Raw genomic sequence first — 26,386 nt, forward strand, 5'->3', positions numbered from 1 at the left:
TGTATTGCTCGAGATTAGAGATTAGCATCTTCTTGGTTCTTTCGGTAAAGTCACGTAGAATGGAAATAAAATAATAAAAATTAAAATAATAAAATTCTCACGACGTTTCGGCCACAACACAAGCGGCCTTCCTCTCATGAGAATCCGCTGTGTTGAGAGCGGGTTCTCATGACATTGTTTTCTCCGATACCAAAGTACTATGCAAACCTCCCGGTTATTACCAAAGATTTGTCCATGAAGCCATCCAGATATACAAACACAGACACAACTTCAACCGAGAGGATGGTTTTAAATTAAGCAACCACTGGAAAGATGTCATAAACCAAGTCAAAACTTTAGCTACCTTATAAGCATGCAGCATATTCTTTCCGAACTTTTCAATTTTTGTTTCCATTTTTCCATTGCCCCCGTGCAGTGACCCACCGGATCCACCGCACCCTCAACATAACAAAAGACGGATTAACTTAGCCCCGTACCCCATCAATGCCCCTTACTTGGCTCCTCCCCCCCCCCCTTAACCTGTATTTAAGCTTGAGGCTCTCAGAGCCTCTCCACTTGATGCAGCGATCTTGCTGTGACTGTTCCACCTGAAGACGGAAGCTTGTGTTGCCTCCGAAACGGCGTAATTTAATTGTTTTCTTTTATTTTACCTACGTGACTTTACCGGAAAAAAAAACAAAGAGTATAAAGTGTATCATATTCTTGGTTCTTTCGGTAAAGTCACGTAGAAGGGAAACAATCAAATAATAAAAATCTAAAACAATCAAATTATTTTATTATTTCCCTTCTACATGACTTTACCGAAATAATCAAGAATATGAATCCCTGCAGTCATGAAAGCTTTAAATAAAAAAATAAAGTGTATCCACTAAATACATTGTAGAACATTGCCCTTTACTAACTAGTGACATGGGTAACCTTTCAAATTCAATTAATTTTAATGGGTTGTCGCGTTATTAAGGACAACACCAATCACTCTGGATTATATACAAAAAGTTGCCTTTTCGAACGGAACTCTAATTTAAAGATTATTCCTCTAGCAGTTACCCTGCATTTTTTTATAGACCATTAGTGGACGTAGTTGTAGCCAGAGCCACATCGATTTTTTGTTATTTCAGTTTTGCGTTCTATATTCAACATTCAGCTAAAATGAGCTAGAGTGCTATCCAGCAGCTTGACACGGACGTGAAATATGTGCGCAATAATTTTTGCAGTGCTTTGGAATCAGGGAATAATGATCCTGTACAATATAACTTTAATGATTTGTACATACATAGCATGCATTGGGAAAGCAGAGCCAAGTAAAATATGTTCTGTTGTACATTACCTTAAACCTAACTTTTATTTGTATATGTACAGCATATGCATTTCACAAGCTAGTTAATTTAATGTTCTGCTTATGTAATCCTTCCAAAAATCTGACATTGCAGGTTGGTTAAAATCAATATTGATCATCTTGCTTCCATGCATTTTCAAATCCCCATGTGGTGTCTAATGCTGCGTTCCCATGAGCAGATACTAGAACGCTTGGTTGGTTTGGGAACTAGTGAGTGGCTGAGCCCGGATCCCCTTGGAAGCCTGTGGGCTAGGCCTGAACGATTAATCGATTTCAAATCGAAATCGAAATTTAAACAATGCGATAGGCAAATCGCAAAGTCTGCGACTTTTTGCGATTTGAAAAGTCCTGTTACTTTCTTATTGGAATTGTTTTATTTGCTATTCAGATTTGCTTTATTTATTTATTTAACTTAACAATTGTTCTATGTTTGATTTTCTATTTAAATTAAAACATTTTAATAAATACATGTTGGAAGCAATTCATATCTTTTAAGTTCGCATCCTTGCATTACAATATAAAGAGCAGTTCATATTTTGCAGGTATCATGTGGTCATGCTCCATCACATGTGTTAAATCTATTACACAGTGAATATTGAACTGAAGCTTCACTTTAAAAAATCTAATCGCAAATCAAATCGCAATGTCAGAAAAATCGCAATTAGATATTTTCCCCAAATCGTTCAACCCTATTATGGGCTGTATCCACGCCATGCAACCCACTCACAATCTCCCTTTACTAAGGGGGGCTTCCCGCTTTCAGTAAATCCAAACTCGGAACTAGTTGTGACATCACGAGGGAGACGCAGAAAAGATGCACAATGTTAATGGTGTCCGTCTCAGGTCAGCTTCAAGGGCGAAAATTACAAAAACAGCCGAAGCTGACACACAAGCTGAAACTCGTTAAAAATAAATAAAATACCATCGCTATCCCTGGCTGTGGATGGAGGCGATAGCCCACAATGGGACAGGACCCGAGCCATGCTGGTCTACTCCAGGAGTATTCCTGTGAACCACCGCCAAAGCTGAAAGTGGACAGTCTCCTCAGCAAAGGAGCTACATCAGTGAGCTGGGCGGCCTGTGGGAATCCAGGCAATTGAGTGCCCGTGGGAACGTAGCACTCGAAAAGACATCAGCTAGTTGTCATCATGACCATTTAGCAGTAAGACTTTGCACTGTTGGCCTAATCAGTAAAGACATCCATGATTGGTGGGAATTACCATGTGCTTGTGGAGTGGTACATGCATCGCTACAGTGTGTATCGTTTTAATGGTACAAAACACATCCCACATTGTAAATCTAAACTATGGTACTGGTAGAAATGATCAAGCCCATAATGGACTCACAATACAGTATACAGAACACTTCCCTGTTCTATTCTGCCACGACTTCACCATGCTCACAGGTTGTGAAAAAGCCACAACAGTCATCAGGTTCAACCTGCAGGCATGAGATAGAGATCACAAACGCAGAACCACACGGTTCCTTTCTGAGGCTCGCATTTCGATATATCGACAGTGAACTTCCCACTCTCATGTGCGAGCTGCTTGTGACCACTGCACACAAGACTTTTCCTATCGAGGTGGGCAGCTTGGGTTTCCGAGTCAGCCATGCCGATATACTGTACACCAGGCTTCTGTGACTCCTGCCACTGACGTGCAGACCCTAATGACAAGAGATCCTACCAAGGTTTCCCCAATACAACATGGAGCAACAAACCAGATGTCCAAGTGCTATTGAGTTCATGCTAATTAATGGCAGATGTGTTAGCCAAGTATGAAATGCACTTTTGCCAAATATAAGTCTTGTATCAGTGAAACATGGAATGCTGTGAAGGTGTGTCCATCACATATGTTGACAATACATTCTTTTTGCATATCACACCTTGCTATGTTTAAGACTATGGTTAATTGACAATGCGATCAGACGCTAATCTTTTGACTGCCTACGTAGGCAAGTAAATGACTTTTGCTTATATTATTGGTTCTTTCGGTAAAGTCACGTAGAAGGGAAAGAATAAAATAATGTAAAAATAATAAAACGTAATTATTATGTTTTATTTTTATTATTCTATTATTTCCCTTCTACATGACTTTACCGAAAGAACCAAGAATATGAATCCCTGCAATCACGAAAGCTTTAAATCGAAATTTACGTTTGCTTAGTCAGTAAAACGGACCACTGCATCCCATGGCACATTACTACTAAACATACATGTACTCATCAGGGGGCCACCAAAGCAATGTTATCACTGCTCCATCCCTTCCCTGATCATAAAAAACAAATAGTTTCCAAAACACACAATGTGTTCTTTACATTTTCAGTTAATAATTTAGATTAACAGCCTGCTAGTGTCGTGGGTCCCACGGAGGCAGACACTTATAACTTGGAGGCAACACGTTTATTATACACCCCAACAGAGTAACTACATAAACACTCGGGATAACTATGTGGTAACTACCACGGAGCCAGACCTCAACAAGGTCACTATATAAAGGGGTCAGGTCAGTAAAGTACTGCCTGACCCATGATGTCAAATGTGACGATCGAAGCCCGAAGAGCAAAGACCGAAGAGCGTAGCACGGCGGGTTGATTCCAGAAGACAGCCAAGAACGCTCCCGGGACTGCCCCTTTATCCTCCTGAGCATGGCCTCGCTCCTCCACGCTTGACCGCGCCCCCTTCAGGATCTTCCCAGAAGGTTCTGGGACCTTACATCACCTACCACTTGGCTCTAGGATTTGGTGTTACATGTTATTTATGCAGTTTATTGTAAAAATTCGTTCACAGTCCCTGTGATCACTGTTACGTTGCAATTATGGCTTTTTTTTTTGGTGATTTCGAAAACGTTTTTTGGTTTGGACATGTTTGTTTTGTTGTAGTACGGAGTTAGACTGATGGCCATAATCTAAGTTTTCTTGTGGTTGTTGTTGTTGTTTGACTTGCATCCCACTGGGATTTTTTGCACACAGCGTTGGTGTACGGTGCTTTTTTCAGGAATATTTTTTCTGTTTTCTTTCATGGATTTTCTGTTTGCACAGTCACATAGTCACTTTAAGATGTTTTTCTTGTTCGTGTTTTTTTGTTTGTTTGTTGTGGTTGCACCCGATTCAAGAGCCGAATGGCTCACAGGGCTATACCAAAATAAAGAAACTGAAACTGAACTTGGGTCCCCTTCTGGCCCCCGGCCTTATCCTCTGCAGGTCACGTGCCCTCTTGGGTTCACCTAGGCTGTCACGTATGCCATACGTACTCTGGTGACAGAGAGAGGCTCTAAGACGTACAGTTACACTCTTCTCTCAATAGCTGGCGTAACGCCATTGTGACTCAACATACGTCACCACACTAGTAACATGCTTTCTGGACGCAACACGCTTTCTGGACGCAACACTTGTGCCAGGTATAAATAAAGTTGTACCAATGTGGTGACTCCTACTGGTTTAAATGTCACACCCAATACTTTTGCTTAAAATAAGGAAAAATCGGTCTTATAATTCAGAGAATATGTATAGCCTGTAAGGAGCAGAGCACAGCTCTGGAAATTCAATTATTAGATTGTACTTCTGATCTTTGCTCTCTTCCTCCACAAAACGCAGAGCAGCAATTGAAAATATTGGAAAAAAAAAAAAGCTCCACGTGCTCTCAGGGCTTCGGCAGTTACTGAAGAAGCTCGAACAGCACGTGGAAGTAAAATATCGAACATCACACCAAAAACAACGTGGTGCAACTTGAAAACACATTCAAGAGCTATGCACAGCGCAACTGTGATAACCTATGCAGCATGGTAAAAAAAACCCACAACCTGCAATGCTTGGGGAGGCTCTCATTAAACAGCGGACTAACAAGGGTCTGTACATGGAGTGCATCACACTATGTTATGTACAGTGTTAGTTTAAATAAAAGTATTGCACAAAGATTCGCACCTGTCCGCAGCAAGTGGAGGTTCCACGCAGTTTCTAAGAGGCACTAGTAATCTCGATGTGCCAAGGGTGCCAGTCTGTTCTCGCTTCACACTGCCTGCTTACAGATGTTAGCATCCCACATAACAAGAGGTCCTCTGTAATAAGGCTCAACCCGTAGGACCGTTTCAAAGAAAAGCATTCACCCAACACAACAAAGAAGTCGCCACGTAACAACTGCCCCAGCATACCATGGAATCACATGCCAGGTACACGATCTTCATCGACGCATTTCAAGCGATTCCACCACACTCTACCGCGTTTTAATTGGCTCCTCTGCTCAGTCGTTTCCTTCCGTGTCGTGTCGTGCCGGGCAGCGGCTTAAAACAGCGACAACTGCACACGTGCGGTAAGCGACAGCGCTGCCCCGGGTCAGATGCGACTCACATCTCTGCCTGCGCTGTTGTGCAGCACACAATCTCATTACTGAAGTGACGGGCAGGCGGGCAGGCGGGTGGTGGGACGCCTGGCGACACCTTATCTGGGCCGGCTGCTGCCCGGGCAGCTCAAGTCTTGGCTGTCCTCTCCTTATCCACCACAAACGTTGACGCTGCCCCACACTGCGTGTGTAGTGGGAAAGTCGGCACACACCATGCCGATTTGTACAGCAGTGGGGGTTAGTTCAGCAAAGTGTAGCGGTTCCGACTGCCGCCACCGTAATGTGAGCTTTCAGTGGCGAGCTGAAGCCGTCTTGAACTCACCGCCATTCAACCCACACGGACCAGGGTGGGTTAAAGTAGCCAAACGTCGCCCATGACTGGACACGGTGGTATAGAAATGTCTTCATCCGGTCAATTTTACAAAGGGATGAAATTCATGATGTTACACATTTGCTGTTTACTGCGGAATCAAAACATAGCATTGCGTGCCCTTCGCGCTGTATGGGTTGCCGCTGGACTTGCACTGTAACGATAACCAATTAATTATGCCATATTAAACACAAAATCTACAACACTTGACAGCGCAAACACCGGCCGCTACTGCTGACCGCGATAGCCAATGTAATTCCGCGAAAACAACAGCCACATTGGCGAACAGCAGCACACACAGCGTCTCGTTGGGTGGGTGACCCATACTCAAGCAGTTAGGCCCCATAGAACGAGTCGCACACACGGACCGCATCACCCCGAATGTATCCCATCTCGCTATTAATATGAAACTAAGCGGGGTGGAGTATTAACATGGGTGACCACCATGATCCCATACAAGTTGTTGTGTTATCGGCTGATACGTGGTGCGACTACGTAGTTCTGCACAAACTGCAGTGTCAACACAATCAAGTACTGTACCGTACTTCTATGCTTCCACGTCTATGCACCCCCACTCCCCGCCTTCACCAACCTGCCCGGAGCAGCGTCAAGTACGGTCAAACAACCTGCACGGCGTAGGGAGGACCGCTCGTCCGGCAGTGGACTGTACAAGGGCTGTCTACCATTCGTGTACTCTCGGCCAACAGCTCTCGCCGCACACCTCTCAGGCACAGGCCACTGAACCATGACACAACAACAAAAACCTTACACGGGTGGGTGGGTGGCTGCAAAGAGGGGAGAGGCATTGCGCAAGCCGCTCGACCAGTGAACATTCGCGAGCAGCCGATCGCTACGGGCCTAATGGCTCGGCACCCAGCAAGCACCCTGCCGTCTCTCTCATAGTGGTGGTGGTGGTGGCGGGGGAGAGACACACCGGCGTTCAGGCCACACTTGGCCGCCACCGGCCCGCGAGCCACGTACCTCGCGCCTCGCCCCGGGCCGCGGGCCCCGCTCACTCGGCTCGCTCCCAGACAAGCGTGACGCCCCGCCCTCTGCACGAGGCCCCGCCCCACGAGCCGCCAACTCCTCCCACCTTGAGGTCCCCCCCCCGCCCACCAGCGAGCGGTCGCTGTAAGCGCCGCCCCACGCGCGCCAGGCCCCACCCACAACCCTCCCCCCCTCCCTTCGGCCCGGCGGACACCGGCGCGCTCGCGAACCAATGGGAGCGCTTTGGCTGCGGCGATTCCCTTATAAGGACCAGTGAGGATTGGGAGGGGGCGGGGGTAGCGGAGTCCCGAGCCTCCGCTCAAGCAAACGCCCCCGCCCGCCCGCCTCGCTCTGCCTTGTCCCGCCGTCCCCACTGCTTTAAAGCCTTTATCATGCGCCCGCCGGCTACAGGCTCAGCGAGAAATGGCCAAACCGGTTCGGGCGAAATAATAACCTGTGGGCAGCCAACGGCGCGCCTGCGTTGAGGCTGTGAGCAAGAAGACAACACGGGGCTGACCGGCGACACGAGGGTCAGCGTCGTGTGAATTTCCCCATAAACCGTGGCGTCCACGCGCCTAAACAAGGGGTCGGGAGTCCTGCCCCTGGGCCAGAATGACGCCCCCCACTCCATGTCACTTTTAATAAGCCATTGCGTATCGTCAGCAGCCGCCACGGGATATTACGTCCGAGGTTCATGCACGGATGATGCCATAAATCACCAGACCGACATTAAATTGCTCCAATGAGCAGAACTGTGTTTATTACATTACCACGATACAGGGTCCCAACGAAATATATCAGTGAATGCATGTCGAGGTCGCTCTGTGAGTTTCGTGGCGGTAAATTAAACCATGGGGAGATGCCTGCATGTATGTGTAAGACGGCGGGGCGACTCGTGACTTTAAAAAAAAAGAGTTACTTTCTGCGGAGCCCAACAGTAGCGCATGGGGGCATCGCCACCAACCCACAGGAGGACACCCCTGGAACTTCTTAGCTGCTATCACATACAGTATGAATAAATCAAACCGAATTAGCGCCTCCGCCATACATCAGCGGCTGGCTCCACGCTCTCTGCCTGTCTGCCAACAGCGAACGTGAAGGGAGGAGGGCACGAGCCAATACATACCACTCACTCCCTGCAGGGCTCAAAGCCTCGTGTCAGCCCAACTATTGGCGGGGCGCAGCGTGCTTGCGAACACGGCGAGTGCTGCGCGTTCGAATGCACCGCACCGTTAAGTTTCAACGTCACGTATCCGACCGTCACACACGCCCTGGACCCATTTAAAGTCAGCACACACACACAGAGGGCAGCCTCTGTGCACGGCGTTAAGAGTCGCTAATTACGTGCACTCAGAACCCCACTCGCGGAGAGACGGTCATTGAATGTGTATAAGTACTGTTGCATGAACACGTTAGGTCATTTTACAGCACCGCTAAAAATATCAGAGCACTTTCTTTCAAATAGACTGACAGCGTTATAGCAGGACATAAATAAAGAACTGCACGCGCAAATTACAAGAATATCTATGAAAAAAGCCCAGCGTTTCAGAAGGCCTAAATAAAAAGTTATGGAAAGTGCCCCCCTCCCCCCACACCGATGTGGGGGTTGATCCAACAGGTTTACAAGAATTCTCGACCCCCCTCCCAAAAAAAGTATGTTGTAGGCATATATGCCTACACAACACCCTACATACAACAGTCAGTAGTATCTGCAGACATTGGGGGGGGGGGAGAGGACATTTGTGAGGGCGACGGGCGAGGCGTGAAACGCTGAGAAGCCCTGAGAATTTCGGCGGCTCGTGGCCGCCAAAAGTGGCCGCTGAAATTCGAATTCATTGAAATGGGTCATACACTAAACGTATACTACACTAATGGATGTAAACCAGACTTTTTGTTTATTGTAAACGCAACAAGTTAAAATACTTTACAGTGCTAAGGTCACATTACCGTGGAAATTATACCAAACAATTCAGATTTCAATGACAAAGGGAATAAAGTCCATGTTGGAATGTATGAGAACTTACTATTTAGGATTGAGATCACTCCAGTGCTGAAAGTACACTGCGATTCAACATAAACCTTCCAAATTATCCCAGCCCTGCACACACCCATGGGAACGTACCCGACTGCCAAATACCTACGCCGAAACACGTGCATTGTGAGGTCACAGCATTGGCTGATTGGTTGGCTCTTTGCAGGGAGAGAATTAGCCTTCGTACAGTACTTAACATACACGTATGTCTGACGAAGTTTGCAATCGGTGCATTATTACTCGCTATGACAAATGGATCAGAAACAGACACTTGTAAATGCAAATGTAACAACAGCTGAAAAGTGTGTAAGGAAGGCTAGCTTGATGCAGGTTTGAAATTACAATGAGAGACAAGAAGAGGAATACATGGATTGGGGAAACGACACACAAATTGGAAAGATTAAGGCAAGTGAGCTTGGGCAGGATGCACGGCGAGAATAAATGATGACCGACAGACGAAAATGGTCACAGAATGGTAACCAGAGGAGTAAAACACGCGAAAGAGATGGACAACCCTCATGGAGTTGGAGTCGTGGGATCGGCTTGTAGACAGGAGTGAGAATAATTGTGGCATGGCATGGGATGGAGATGGCGTGGGAGGGGGGATTCATCCCGCATCATGGCTGATGATGATGATGGTGATCAGATTGAATATGAAGCGCTATACTATATTAGAATGCACTGCCCAATAAGCGTACAGGCTAAAGGCACTACAAAACACCCCGTTTTACCAGCCTGTTCAGCAGAGGCTTGTGCTGCTCAAAGTTCGCACACGTGGCTGATAGCCACGACGCACTTTTAATTTATGTAAAAATTGTTTCTTAGTGTGGCAATGCATTGTACGTATGTTGACCTTTTTCGCACCAAACGTAGGCAATCGTGCTAATCAGAGGCGCGGAAGGCCAACAATCATAATCAGTACGTGTTTAAAAAGACAGCACATGAAATTATTATTGATTTGTAGAGTATCTTGACTCCAGCTCACAACCGTGCTTAACAAGGCTTTACAAAAAAGCGCTCCAACTTAAACCACTTCGATATGACACCAATGCCATTAGTCATCATCATCAGCCAAGGTCAATCCACTGCTGGATGAATGACTCCCCAAGCCGCTGCGGTATCTCAAGATCCTAAGATTGAACAGCCATTACAGTAAATATAGATAATAAACAGCATTCTCCGTGTAGTGAAACATGAGCACACTATGCGCATCTCCATTCTGGTGAAGTGTTTAACAGGGTGTGCTGCTGGCACTGTTGAAGCCCGTACGAAGAGTTAACATCTTGCAATTTGAGGATGCGCTTTGGCCGATCCTACAGACATTAGCAAGACCACTTCTTTCAACTTGTGTCCAAAGGAATGTCGAGTCTAAAATTAATTGTGGGGGTAGAGAAGTGGTGCGGTGGTTAGCGCACTGTGCTATTAACCAGGCCACCTGAATTGTATTCTCAGCCATGACTCGCATCAGTTATCGGGTGACATCTGAACCTGTCCTGCCCCCACCACCATTCACCAAACCGCACTGGCCAGTTGAGTGAAGTACGGTCAAACAACCCCTGTGACGGACGCGGTGAGGGAAGACACTTTACAAAGGGCTGTAAATCTTATTTACTTAAATAATTGCCAATATAAAATAAGATGGACAACACACAAATAATGTTGCGCCAATTTCTCAGCCCTGAGAAAGCTGGAAAGCTGGGAGATACATAACAGTTGATTTATACAAACAATACGAGATTATCTCAATCTAATTCCATTGAAATAAGTATAGATCATAAACAGCATTATCCAAACGAACCTTATAGCGGTCCCATAAGCCCCCGGCTCTCGCATAAATTGCGTTGCGACGTCATTTCATGTCTGTTGAAGGCGAACGACACGGCAATCTATTCCTCTCGACGAGTTCTACACGATGCGCTAATCAACGTTTCAGAGTTTTGTTTATGACGATGGCAATTTTGGCAACGACGGGTGCTTGGTGAAGAACGAGGAGAGGATTGATTTCTGGTGGGTCGCGGCGTTTATGTGCGCAGTGGGACAGAGTCGCACAAAATAAATAAATTGATTATGATTTTGACTTCCGTTTATTCGGGACTCCCCGGGAATCCGCCATAAGGTTCAAATGTACAAACTAAACAAGCCGTGAAGCCAGTTTATTAAGGCATCCTCGACAGTGATGGGGGAATCGATTCGATCGCACAAAGAAATGCACGTGAGGGAAATTACAAAAACACAAATACAGGCTTATGTACATGCTGAGCATATACACTTACTGGTTACAGCAATGTTATTAAAAATAAACATTTTAAATAGTATTTTTCACCAAACTTGCTCCAAGGCGAGTTTCATTTTTGCTGAATTTCCCTGTGCATTTAATTGCCGAATGCCACTGACATAGCAGCTTTTATAACGTTACGATTACTGCACCTCCTTGCTGGGCCCTAATGAAGCCATCTGTTGGTCCACGCGTGCGTGACCAACCGCTCCACAAACTTGCCAGCTCAAGCAACCACCTCTGTCTCTTTAACACCCTGTCCTGGCATGGTCATTTATTCCCTGAATACCAAACGATTCCATGGACACGTTATTACCAGTAAGTGTTGAAGATGGCAACTACAATTAAAAAAATATATGGATTACGTTTATATTAATGACTACCACACTACAAGCGTGGCCACGACTGAGAATACTTTACTTAAGTACCAACTGCAAGGTTTGGAAATTAGGAGCATGACTAGGAGGACTACCTCAACAGGTCTAAGTTGTGATGACTAAAGTAATTGTAAAAAAATGATGTAAGCTAAGGTTTGTCATAATTCCAATTCCAGAGACAATAACGCAGAGAACTTCAGGCTGGGTCAGGACCACTTGTACCGAAATTGTCAAAGTAAAAAAATTAATGATATTCAAATTGTTACCACTAATAATGTAATTAATAACTATTTAACATAAAGAATACACATTAAAACATATACAGGAATCCCGCGCGCCTCTTTCCAACCGCGGTTTGATGTATACACGGTTTATTTGTATACCAATATACCAACCGCGGCCTGGATATTTGAGTTTTCACGGGTTAGCACGGTGTTTCGGAACTCAAATTTCGTGTGCATTACGTCATTGCATCACAGCATGATATAATTGTAATGCGTGAAGCCATTAAAGACGTACCATACCCATACAGTAGTTTTATTTTTATATTCCAATTCCGGGAAAGGGTTAATTTGCCCTTAATCAAGGACCCGAAACGTGCAGCGAGTGGTGAAGGCAAGAGAGCGTTGCGTCTGTGGCCCGGAGAAAGAGGGATGGGCTGAGCCCTTCCCCCAACATCTCATTGTCATCATCATCATCGTTCATATTAAAGGTATGTAATTTTAATGTAATGTTTGCGTTTCATTGTGTTATTGTATAACGTACTGTATGTTACTCGGTGTTGAGTTGATAAACAGGCAACTCTGTGAAGCTATGACGAGTCTGACCTTGGACGTGGTAACCTCTAACCCCATATTTCCCATAGGCCCTGTACTTTACCAACCGCGGATTTGTCGACCGCGGCTTATTCCAGGAACCAAACCCCCCGCGGTTGGCGAGGGATTGCTGTACTATTTAGAGCACTTACCTCGGCCACACACCGGCCGAAGTGCACCAGAGGGTTGGTGTAACGACGTCCATGTTGCATGAGTGACATCATGGTGGTCATGTGACATGGTATGAAAAATAAGGTTTTACCCTCACTGGCAATATTCTTCATACTTTGATACTGGCAAAAAAAAGGTATCCCATGATATATCTGCTCACCCCGAGCTATAAACGCTCTGATACGTGCATTGGCTTTGTTACTGTTTGCCTTTTGGCCTTCTCTGGTCTGACACTGGTGAGACTAGGCCATAAAGAAGGCTGCTGTCTCTGGTGTAGGCCAATCAGCTTCAAAGACAATGGCACATTAATGATCAGAGCAAGTTTGTTTGCATGTTCACCACAAGTACGTGTGGTTAATGCAGACTTGATTCCTTGCAAAATGAATCTATTTGGTGTTTGAACATCTTAACACCTGTTTTATTGCCAGAAAGGGTAAACCCTATTCTTATTTTTCATACTTTATTCACTGGCAAGAAAAAGGTCCCATGATATGTGACATGGTGGTCTCCTTCCCGGCAGCTGATTGGCTGGTGCAGTGCCAGTGATGACGTATACCCTAGAAACCGCTACCACGCCCCTACACTTGCACCATCACTAGGACACGCACATGTCCTGAGAATTGCTTTACTTTACCTTATGAAATTTAAGATATTTCTCCAATCGTAGGCTGCTGGATTGTAAGAGCATTTTCTGTAGTCTGGCACCGAAAGACTAAGTGCACATGACAGATATACATTTCCACATGATAAGCCACTTTGTTGAACTATAATTTGTTGCCAGGTCGCTTCTAAAAAACAAGGTAATCCAGTATCTCACTGGGCTTTACCTGGTAAGATAAACAAATATATATACAGTTGTATCTGTGCATTCTTTAAGTGATTTGGTTACCTTTCCTCTACTTTGCACTCCAATCGTGTTTTTGTATTGTTTGTTGTTGTAACGTTCTGACCCACCCCTCCTGGATATCTGTAAAAAAGAGCTTTATAGCTCATCGGATTCCTCCAGTCTAAATACACATTCTGATTGTGATGTCGAATGAAATTAAATTCGCTTATTACTTTAAATAACAAATTGTGATATTACACGAGTACTCTCCACACCTTAACACAATGCCTAAATGGGCTTGTCTGCACACGTAATATCGAGGTTTCTTACAAAGTCTCTTGAGTAAACAGCTCAGATGAATAATCACAGCCGACACTGGTGGGGTGCTGCGGTGGGCTCTGTAACACTGTTTCACCCTTTGGCCCACCCAAAAACAAGCGAAGGACGAAGGCCATGACATTTCCTAGCTTCAGCTTGGAGACTCGCACAGACAGAATTCAAGACCAAATCAAGTAGAATGAAAGACAGTTCAGGTGGAAGTGCCAGCTGGGCTCAGCCTGTATCTCCCTGTAGCTATTGTGTTAGGCCTCAGTTTCAGGGCCTTTAGTCTGTCTCTATATCTTCAACCATTCTCCCACAATCCAAATCCTACCGTCTTACACACATTATTCCACGCGTTTTGGATATTACCTCTAAGCACTGACTAATCCATCACCATCAATTGGTAATCTTCTTCTCAAACAGAATGATTAAATATACATTATAAAATAATTGATCATCGTAAATTCATCATCCAGTACTATATTACGATGAACAATATTATTGTTATACAATTGTAGTCATTAGTGCCCAGTGACCAATTCTGGGAAAGGAGGATTCAATCCGTGCACAATACGGCTTTAACGGCTCGACCAGATCAGCAAACAATAGGCTACTCAGTTAATATGGTTACATATAACAGGCGTTCTACTGTCGATCGAACCACCCACCCTGCCAGCACAAGATTCTTTGACTTCACCGACGCCGCGCCCCCCCCAACCTGCATTCAATCATCTGAACTTAGGAAATAGTCTCCTACTGTCGTCTGTAAGAAAGGTGCAGAGAACCCCATCACGACTAAACGCTGTCAACCTTGAAGTACTGAAATGTTGTATGTTTATGCAAATGCACATCTTTAGGTTTTGGAACGTTCACCTTGAAGCCCCAGTTTATTTCCTCGTATCTAAAAACTACAATGCCTCCCCCAAAGTCCAAGCAAATAAAGCTGCATCGACTGCATACACCAAATTCTCTCAGGCGCAAATGCACTGCATCGCGTGCTTTCAGATGTGCTTCTGTGGCCGTCTGGTGTGCTCTTCTTATTTGTTAAAATCTAGATTGAAAACTAATTTCTTTAGAACTTCTTTGTGTTTAGTTTATTGTCCTTCCACCGCACCTCCGATTAGCACGGTTGGCTACGCACGGTGCAAAAGAAGTTCAACATACGTATGTACCGTATGGGATTCCTGGATGTTTTTACTTTTACCCTGTCCTTGGATTTAATAAAGCTATAACCAAACACTGCACCGAACAAAGTTGATGATGCCACCAATAATCATTACAGGACCATTAGAGCAATTGAAGAGTTGGGTCCCAACAAATGTATTCGTAGGAGGGAGGTCAGCTTATGACATTGCTGAAATTTTCCACCAATCTGATATCCTCCTCGATCTAAAAACAAAATATCATCGTGGAAATGTAATTTATTCCGAGGTAGCATCCACTCTGCAATATGGGCACCATACTCAAAATTACAGCAGCACTAATAATTGCACATTTGAGCAAAATAATGACTCAAGACACTGCCTCCTCGTACACGGGAAACAGACGCACGCCAAAGCACACAGATGGTGCAGCTTAAGTGTTGCAAGCTTTTTAAAAGCATCGATAAACTCCCACTCACCCCCCGATTTATAACACTGGTCTCAATTTTCCATTTACCGCTGTCCGTTGTGTTAGTTTACATGTGTTTCCGTCGCTAGGACGTGGGCGCTAAAGTGTCGTGGGTGCCAGCATGGCCCCATCGGGCGGGAAGGGGAGGGCACGGGATGGGGGGCACGCGTCACACAACCACCAGTGGAGTGGGGCTGCTTTAAACCTGACCACAGGGTCTCATCACAAACGTACTTTTATTTACGAAGCTTTGAACTGCACTCTTGCACTTTGAATCCGTATTCGCAAACATTACGCACGGAGTTCTTGTGTAAGAATAAGTGCACGTTCTGTTGAATAAGGGTCTTTACGTAGTTGCGCTTGCTCGTATTCTGAAAATTGTTCGTGCTCTTCAAATTGAAAACAAAATACACAAGCACACACAACTGGAAAGCATAAAAATATATTTTCAAGCAGGTAGTACAAAAACTTTACGTGCATTGTAGAAATAATATTTTCTGCCAAAAGCAGTTATTACAATTTGCTATACATCTGGTAAGCTGAGTTTTAGTTCCAGTCAAGTCTAATATCAGACGTGTGATATATGAACATGTCCTGGGTCTTTCCATTTATCAACTCGTACTGGCCAGGATGATGAAGTATATGGTCAAACTACCATGACCGACATAGCATGGGGAGGCCTTTATCCAGCAGTGGATTAACAAAGTGGTAACATTTCATCATGTCTCAGAACTTGTCCATAAAATACCAGAGTACTGACAGCATTAGCTTTGATCTGTGGTTGCCGACACCTCGCAGTAAAGTCCACCCACAGGCGCACCAACCCGTGTTTACTCGCACAATATTGTGCTGGCATACATCATCTTTGCCTTTTTAAAGAGCACAATGCCGACACAGAGCCAGCCCTCTTAAAGACCTTATTTACAAAGAGCAGCACGTTTGGCACGCAAGAGGATGGCCAGAGAGATGGACTGAAATAGAAGCCGAGTGCTCATGGGCAGCACGTGCACAAAAGCCGAGAAGTGTGGGGCCCTGCACGCAGCTCCCTGGCCTTAATAGGAGCTGTGTCCCCGCTGCTGCCTGGAGCACGTGCAGTGGGCACTCCACGTGGCTCCGCTCACCATCTCCCACATCACTCACGCATTCACACAACTCGACAGCAGCACGCACTGTTCGAGATCAAATAAGTAAAACCTCTAAACTGAGTTTCGTAAACGAGTATGGTACGGATCGGAGGAAGAACTTCAGACACCGGATATATTTTGATTATAATAAGCAAATAATGTGACGGGTGGATGCAAACAATGTCCCTCGACTAAAATGATGGCCGATGGGATAGAATGGTGACAGATTGGCTGCCAAAGGAGGGAACATGCCCGGGAGGATGACCACAGTGTAAGTTGAGTGACGAGTGAGGTGGATTGTGACATGACTTGATAGTGAAGGATGGTGACAACACCAGGCAGCCTTCATCCAGAAGTGAATAAATCGTGGCTGACGATAATTGTAAACATTTACATGTGACAAAAGCACTGTAATGTGTCTAAGGAATATTAAGAGCTGTTTAAAAGAAACTGCTGAGAATGACATCAATTAAAAATGATCACCTACTTACAGATGGTAAAACAAAACATGAGCTTGCATACGCTCGGAGCTGGATCTCCAAAAAGCATCACTGTTAAATTGTTAGCAAATAGCCACTCGCTGTATGGTGCTCGTGGTGGCAGGCTTAGGCCTGCAACACCATGCAAGGGTTGAAGACTGTTGAAGAGCAAAGCCACGGGTGACCCCAACAAGTCAACACAGTCTGCCAGCCGTGCGACACCTCCCACCCCCAATCTCAACACATCCCTCTCATACTTTCCACTGACCAAGGACACACACACACACAAGTTGTCTCTAAGTCACCGCAAAGTAAAGTATAACCTCACGTGACATATATACAGTACATGTACACTCCTGTTGTCAAACCACTGCTGGATGAGGGCGTTCCCATGCCACGTGGGTCATGGGGGTTATTCGGCCATACTTCACCACACTGGGTCAGTGTGGGTTGCTGAAGGCAAGGAGCCTGGATGTGCCAGCATAGTACAGTATAATACTGCATTTTACAGAACAACTCTTTTTGCTCACAGCATAGGCCCACATCAGCCAATAACACCTGTTGTATACACCATGGTTGCCCATCCATCCAAGCATTATCCAGGCTAAACCTGTTTTGCTTCTGGGTTATGATTAGGACCGGGCATATATGCATTAAACGGAGACAATGGGGGTGTTTATATTGTTCATTTTAAAGCTTAATGGGAAAATACAATGAGAATGCATTGTTGTGGAATGAGCAGTACACTGTAAAGATGTTACACATCTCCCAATAAGCCGATGTATTGTTTCGTGCTTAAGTGACTTTTGTTGTCTTAGAAACACCCGTGGGTTTATTCAGGAGTCTGGGCAATGAGCCGAACATGGGGTGGCCCAGAGCACCAGTGAGCAGTGGGAATATCAGAACAAGAAAATGCCACCAGCGGCCTGAGTTCCATTCTCCTAAGACAACATTCTCTCCTTGGGCAGTCATGCCAATGCTAACCAATGCCAAGAGGCGTATATAACCTGCACTCACATAAAGCCTAATAGCCAAACCAGTACTCTCCACATCTATCAATAACGAATGATCCTCTTTATCCTCTGCTACACCTGTGGTCTGCAACGCTCCTGAACCAGTAATCCATGCTGTCGACTCACAGCTCCTGTTCAAGTCCAGGCTGAAGCACTTCCTTTCTCATCTGCCGGCGACTGTTTTTTTTCTTTCACAAAAGAACATTGTGAATACATAGCTGCCTCTTCTTCTCCCAGTAAATCACATTAATCAATATTATATTGTAAAACCCACTGATATGGCCACGGTGTAAAATGAGTACGACTGTACCCTGATCACCGTCACCGTACCAGAACCCACACAAAATACACTGTCATCCACACAGGCGCGCTATTATGGAGAGGGGAAAAAAAACACACACGGTATGGCACTTAACCAGGTGGGTTACCTGCACAACCAAGCCGCCCTTATCCACCGACAACACAGCGTTATCGAAAATCGCACCCCTCCCCCCAGCGTCACGACACCATTACTTGGGCAAATACAAGAAAAACGATTGTACGCACACACCCTTTCTTATAAACCCACCTTACCGGCTAAACCCAGGTGCATGCAACCATGGTTGGTAGGGGGCCTGGCAGGGACAATATCGAAACACAGCTCACAGGGCAAACATTGATCTACCATTCGTACTCAGCTGTGCAAAAGCACATTATCTACAAACACACTGTACGACTTCCTCGCGGCCCTGGGGTGACCCATTTGTGTTCTTTCCACACCGGAAACGCAGTCACAAAGCCCTACAGGTATGTCGCAGACTAGTGGGGGGGGTAAACCTGCTGGGATTGCGTGACACTCCACTTACGCGACCAGAGTTATTAAAAACCCGGGCGTTAAACGATAACAAATACAGAGGCCCTGGCACAGCAGAAGACCTGTGTCAGGGCCTCTGGGAGCCTGAATTCAAGGCATGGGTTTACCACTTTGGGTAAAAATTGGTACGTAACGATTACCCCCTCGAGAGTCGATTAATTGTCACACTTTTGTGAGTCACTGTTTAATAAAAAAAACATATTTTTTTACCGTGGTGAACGTAGTTAGCCCCTCTGCTGTCTGCAGTGGTCACGTAAGGCAATTATCTACAGCATACTGTATATACAATACAAATGTTTTCTTCATATGCACGACACAATTCATGTTTTTTGAGCAGAAGAATCCATCTTAGTTGACGCGTCAATGCATTGCCTAGGTGAAAGGTTTTCTCACCTTGATTCTCACAACTCATTCACCAGATATTGTATAGAGAACATGACCTTTTCCAGAAAAAACGACCTTTTGGGACCTAATTCAACCAAAACCAGGCATTGCACAACTACTAAGAACCTATTCACTTATGAATGGACGAAGTAGGCTTGCTGGGGAAACGTTAATTTGTCGCTTTATCGCATTGTTTGACAGTTCTCCACGGTTCGCCGTCAGTAAGAGGTTTTTAGGTGAAGTGACACGTGACATCCCTCCAGCCATCTCCCAATTTTCTCTCGCTGGCTCCTTCGGCATCACGAAACGAAGCCTACAGGGCAGTGCCACCGCCGCCACCATCTGTAACGGGGCAGCACTTTCCCACCAGCCCTGCTCCGAACAGTGACGGCGGTCAAACCGATTGTCGTCAATTCTCACAACTGACATGTAGCCAACGCAAGTGGCAAACCTAAATTTACCGCGGTTCGTTTTTTGCGGGTTTGTTCAGAGTCATTGCTCAATCGAGCTCAGACAATGAAGGCACTTGAGAAGCTCGTTCAATCACCGGTGGCTGCCTGGACGTGAACCCGGGATTCTCAGCAGTGCCAAAGCTCAGAACCCTGACCCGAGCCACCTGGCCACAGCTTCAGACGATTTCTGAAATAAACTCGGAAGGGTATCTGAGACTTGGGACAGCAGACAAAATTACAAGACTACACAATGCCCTGTACGCCTGGCAGTACATCTATGTGCACACACAGCTGCGTCTTACATAACTTCGATCTGGGGGGTGAGGGTTCCGCAAATTACAATTGTTTCTCGGTACAAAAGAAAGAAAACACCAAGATAACATGTCTTGCTAAACATAAACATTTAGTTACGTATGTAGAACTTCTTTCGTAGACAACCGTGCTAAATCGGACGTTCAGGAAAATATTAGTTGTTCATAAAACGTTAGCAAAGGATAAAGACACGGATGAGTGATTGCAACTTCTATAATCGTAGTCACACAAGTCACTCTCTCCGATTACAAAATTTGCACTTTTTGTTTTCCTCGGAGATAAAAAAGACATATCTACTTGTAATCTGTGTCAAAATTAACAGGTTATAAGTACCGTGACATTTCGCTTTGAATTTGAACACGATAAGGTCACGTTTTTTGGCAACAGCGGTGGAATGGTCGCATAGATAAGAGGAGTTATATTCATGGTTTAACGTGAATAAAAGGTAACCTGCAGGCACTCTGAAGTCCATTTAGAGTGTCTGAATTACTGTCATTGACATACTGGTACTGCTCGTTCATCACATTAAGCCATGCTACAAATAAATCATTATTTAGTTTGCATCGTCTGATATTTTGCTACAAATAGCCTGGAGTCATGTGGCTTGCATGACATCTCGTGAGTTTGTGTGTATGCTTACAGAACAAGAAGCGTGGATGTAATCTTTGTCACTGTTAATTTATTAATTGGACTTACATCAGTGTGTTGATGTGTATATAGGGTATTTTATTAACCGTTCTTGTGTCTCTAAAGGCTATGCTAATAATGCTTTGTCCAGGAAAGACTTTGAATGACCTATCATTAAGTCAGCCTGCAAGGCCACGATCGGTGTTCCCACCTTTATAAATAATCCCATATGGCATGGCCATGAAGCTGACGTGATGAGGCCCAGGCGCTGGCCGAGTCTGTGAGTTGTCATAGCGGCGTTTCAAGTTTAGGTGCATTAACTCCACGCCAGATCGGGGTACTGATCACAAGCAACAAACCGAGATAACAGAGTACGCAGAACACACCACACATTCATCAGTATTAGAAGCCTGGCATGCTCACGGTGTTTAACTGTGGAACAATGATGGCATTTCAGTTCTCATTATTTTTTTTGGCCCATGGGATGCTCACCAACAAAAAAACAGGGCATTAAATATTTAATTACTTCATGCAAACAGCCGGGAATCTTTTAACAGTGCTTTACTGCCTGGGTTGGGCTTACAGTAAACATTTTAATACGGGGTCGTACTTAGTTTGGCATGACTTGTATCAGTCACCATTTCCTTCTGACAAGTAGGCACCCTTCACTCTCAGCTTAGTACTCCGTATATATATTTTGCCACTACAAATATGCCAACACTTATTTTTCACGCACATAGTCGTTTCCTGCAGAGCCAGTGAAATCCCTCCAAACGCTGGCTTTACTGCATCGACCTCATGCATACTGCAAACACTGTCGGTGGAAGTGTCTGGGGGACAGCCAAGGTAACTTCAGGAAGGCACGCAAATAAATTCGACTTCCCCCTCGATTGGAAAGGTGCAACTTCACTTGGCAGGCCTGTTGCAGAACATGTAACAGGTTTGCAGGCATTTATGCTTTTCTTCACTCTGAGTGAAAGCTGTGACTTCGTGTTGGCAGCATTCGCATCTTGCGGGGGCAACACCCATTCCCCCCTGGAGAGTTTGAAGCCTGGATGAACATTGTTTTGATAGAAACAAAAAAAGCCATTTTAATACCGCCTCTATCCATTACAAACCCGCGTGGTACCATAACTCAAGAGCCACACACACTTAGCGGTAAGCCTGCACTTGTACGGCTCAGCGTGAATCCGTGCAAACATTTTCAAGGATTTATTTTGGTCCTGGAATTCTGCATCTTGAACAAGGACACTACAATGCTCTATTGGACTCAACGCCGCCACCATTTATAGCTGGCATTTAAATACAGCACCACTCATAACGCTGTATACGTTCATGTTTGTACGTGACCAACATCCACATTTTTTTGTAGACACTGGTCTTTAAATATATAAGCATAACAAGTTAAATCAAATACTGTACCTTTCGGGGATAATGTGGTAACACTATTTAAACACTTCCAGCTGGAGTTACGGTACTTTACATTTTCTCCCCCACTGTCCTATTTCATATGTTCCCATCAGTGCCGGATTAAGCTAGTGCGGGGCCTGTAGCATATGTTATAAAGGGGCCCAAGATATATATAAAAAACACACGTAAATATGAAAACGCAAATCTTTTACTTGCATAGTAAAGTAATTGTATTTTTTCATTTGCTATACAGCCAGATAATACGACAAATCGCTAATCTTAAACACCCAGTTGTTCATAAAAGTTGAAGGCAGTATAGTACTATAGTAATAGAGCAAGTCCAGAATCACTGAACCGGAATTGATAGCTTCCAAGCATTTAGCGCGGGGCCCTTGAAAGTGCGGGGCCCGTAGAATATTCTACTTTTGCTACTAGGATAATCCGGCACTGGTTCCCATTCTGTATCACAGTAGAGATAGGCATTCCCTGTGCCTTGCGCATGCAACAGCTTCCAGCAGAGCACACGAATACCACGAAACATTGATGACACTCTCTCGTGCCTTTCAATCCTCATTCACCTGCAACACCAAATCGAGGGGGGGGGGCATAGCGTACACTGCAAAAGCAGTGCTGCTGCTACTGCTGCACAGGAATATTTTGATATTTTTTTCCTGTATTTTCTGTTTGCACAGTCACATAATCACTTTAAGACGTTTTCTTGTTCATGTTTTTAGTTTGTTGCGGTTGCACCCGATTCAAGAGCCGAATGGCTCACAGGGCTATACCTAATAAATGAAATGAACTAAATGAACCAACAACAGCAGCCTTACACTGTCCGCAGCTGTGACTCATTTTGTACTCTCAAGGTACAACACAGCACAATGATGAATCACGCAAAACCATTTTTGTGAAATCAGGAAAGCATGGGGGGCAGGATCATTAAACTCGGCGAACAATGAGAGCCATTTCAGAACGAGGAGGGCTTTTTTTACTTTAAATGAGCAGGACAATTTTACTCACCCCACAGTGTTAGTCCAATGAGTCATCCAGTTGCGTCTGACTGTTGTTTTAAATTGGTACAGTAGGGTGGGTACATTTCACCCTGAAACAGGATCTGTTTCCGTTAGACAAAGACGTGCTCTGGCCATCCATTGAATCATTAACGAGAAAAGGCATCCGATACACATTTAACAAATACAACGTTTCCAGCCAAGACGAAAGGGTGGAAAACGTTGTCGTGTTTTATGCAGTGATGCAAACTTGCAGACAAACGATAATTTAAATGCCCCAAAGACTCCGTATTTGTCCAAACTATACTGCAAAAAAATTGGGCTATCTATACAAGTAAAGTCCATTCTTAGCAGCGTAACGCGCGTTTCCAACTTTTAACATGCAGACCAACACTCGCTTACCATCTTCTACGTGTATTGCATAGCCTCCCTTGCAAAGATGTTTTGCTTCAGTAGGTTCTCACATGGTCAACGAAAACATACATCAGCGTTTGTTGACAAACAATTTTCTTCCAAAAATTGTGCACGACTGCTCGCATAGAAGTATGAAGATGTGTTTTTTTTGGGTTTCGCATCCCACTGTGTGCGACAGCAGCATGCGCTTATGTCATATTGGCGGACAAGTGACTGACCGGCTAGCGCCAACTCTGTTATTTTTTGTTGGTGGGTATTCACGAAACTGATTAAAATTCCAGCAGCATCGAAGCAGCGGCGGGCGCCCACGTGGATATACTCTTGCACACGTGACGGACAAAAATCATGTAATTGCCACAATGCCACAGACATTCCCCCTTGCCCAATCAAGAACGCAATGCATCAACAACACAACGACATATCGCAAACTGCCACGGAATTGTGCCACAATTTTGTCTGTTTGGCAAGGTCAAAAGTACGAAACCCATTCGATGTTTACATCTAATTGCCACAACCTTACGCCAAAGCGTGATTACACAGAGGGCATTGTTGGGAACTTTGAGGAAAAAAAACAATGGAAGCAATTCTAATGCATTAAGATGTACACGAGCACAAGTAGTATGCACTATATATTTATTTCACCACCAGAGTGATACCATACCCCCTAAGTGCCTAACTTGACTTGTTCAAGGTGTAAAACACACCTCGTCATAGACATTTGAGTGGGAAAAGCCCTCTTTCCTAATGTGGTCAACATTTTTTTTATTATACCAAAGGACGTCTTAGTTTGTATACTCATTTCACGATGAAGGCAATGTGGGTGATGACCTGGTTACGGAGACGGCACGATGAGATGAATAGTGAAACCCGTGCCCTGTGTTATGTGGCTCAGCGTCTGTACGCTGCGCTGTGCCCAAGATTCTGCGTGCTGGTGGTGCTGGGAGACAGCGTGAGGGCCATGCCACTAATTCTAGATTTGAAGCTTTCGTGACTGCAAGGATTCATACTCTTTGGTTCTATTGTTTCCTCCCACACAGCTTAAAGGACGCGACCTGGGCTTGCTGTCTTCACTCCAACGCTGTCCTCTGGACAGGCCAGTCCCTTCACCTGATGAAGGCCGCTTGTGTTGTGGCCGAAACGTCGTGATTTTTTGTTATTTTATTTTTACCTACGTGACTTTACCGAATAGAACCAAAGAGTATGGCCATGCCACTCTCGATGTCGCCGACTCTTGTGATAATGCCATTATTATTATTCGTCTGGGCGAGCACACGGCGCACTTGAATGCTAGGGGGGGTTCACGACGGCACGTCACGCTGGCCTACCAGGCGGTCAGCAACAATGCAGCCTCGAACCCTGAGGATTATGTTGCTTGAAAAGGTCACAGACTGCTCAAGTATGCTCAAGTACAACCACCACTACAGCAGAGGTGGACATATCGGATTTCGTACGTGCAATTAACAAGAAGTGGACCAGTGGCGCATTGCATCGTCACGAACCCGGTGACCTAAGTTTGACTCCTGGCCACGGCTAACAGCAGTGGCGAGTGATGTCTCAACCAGCCTGAACTCCCTCGCACCACCACACACTCATGAAGGTAATGAAGTATGGTCAAATACATCCCATGACCGACACAGGATGGGAAGTTCTTCATCCAGCAGTGGACTTACATTTAACAAAAAAGTGGTTCAAATACTACTTCCAATAATAATGTGATGGGAACAATTTAAATAAATAGCTTCCATTAATTATTTGGAGATTGCTTAGTGATGCAACTGCAGTTCAACAAATGCCACACAATCCAGGGTTAGTGTAAACTAAAACAAAGTTGCACAGCGCTCGAGAAATATTAACTGGATACTTTTGCTGAAGGGGAAAAACCTGATAGTCTTCCTGAAAACAATTTGATTTATATGAATTTGATTAGCGCTCGCTGAAGCAAACGCAAATAAACTTTGCCTTAAGTTTTTGTACAAACGGAAACACGCCTTACGCTGCGATATGCAGTCTGTGAGCAACAGTGCACAAGCAAAATCTTGGCAGAAGCAGACATCGCAAAGGTCACAGGTAGTCTACTACACAATGCATGACCTGGCTTGTCTGCTAATGGACTGGCATGCTACACACAATCGAGATATTTTTAACTCCTTTGCTTTTCTGCATTCAAAAATTAATCCCCAGTAGGGGATTGTGTCGAGTATTTACATAAAATGTTAACAGCAGTGAACAGTGCACAATTATTGACGTCACGAGCCACCAAGCCAGGGGGGGAATTCAGGTGTGGTGCAACAGCAGAAGAGTGCTATTTAGGAACCACTTAAGTCACCGTACCCAGGCAGATACCAGACCATTATGGAAAAGCATACCGAAAGTCATCAGTCATCAGCTGCACGAGCCACGCCCAGGAAGGACATGAGCAAATCATCTCCTAGATTATTTCGGTGAATTATCTCAAGAGTTTTCCAACTCCAGCGAGGAAAGGCACAACGGGGTGGAACAAATATTCATGCAGAGCAGCATTCCAGGGTGCAGTCTAGAGGACACGCAACATGCAGCGACTTTTACGTTGGCGTAGTGTGATTTCCATTGCCTTGCCCAACGCTAAAAGAATGTAAAAATTCATCCACTTTAGATTATGTCTAGATTCTCGAAAAACGTAATTCCCGGCATTGGCAAATGAAATAAACCCAGCTGCAGAACATGTGGACAAGATTCAGAAAACTTTAAAAACAAGCATAAAGTCAACACATTCACCACTGGAGTGCTTTCTTCTTATGCTTCCGAATATTAAACAAATATTTATCTCAATTGCAAAATCCGTATCACCTTCCTCAGTCTCTAAAACATTTTT

The 26,386-nt window shown here is 44.8% G+C and overlaps 1 protein-coding gene across 4 annotated transcripts in view; it reads right to left on the reverse strand.

The window, feature by feature from the left end:
- The window catches only part of LOC116939349 (F-box only protein 34-like), a 52,352-nt gene that overhangs the window by 22,931 nt on the left and 3,035 nt on the right, over window positions 1-26,386 (reverse strand). For 2 of the 4 annotated variants that reach the window (XM_076065160.1, XM_032947585.2), the window contains exon 1: window positions 7,024-7,140. The exons of the other annotated variants lie outside the window; for them this stretch is intronic. The gene's annotated coding sequence lies outside the window, so the exon portion shown is untranslated. Of the gene's footprint in view, window positions 1-7,023; window positions 7,141-26,386 lie in introns of those variants that run through there. 4 annotated transcript variants of the gene reach the window in all.

Source organism: Petromyzon marinus, chromosome 6, assembly GCF_048934315.1.
Source record: "Petromyzon marinus isolate PM22_M1 ecotype Great Lakes invasive population chromosome 6, UKy_Petmar_22M1.pri1.0, whole genome shotgun sequence".
Classification (NCBI taxonomy): domain Eukaryota; kingdom Metazoa; phylum Chordata; class Hyperoartia; order Petromyzontiformes; family Petromyzontidae; genus Petromyzon; species Petromyzon marinus.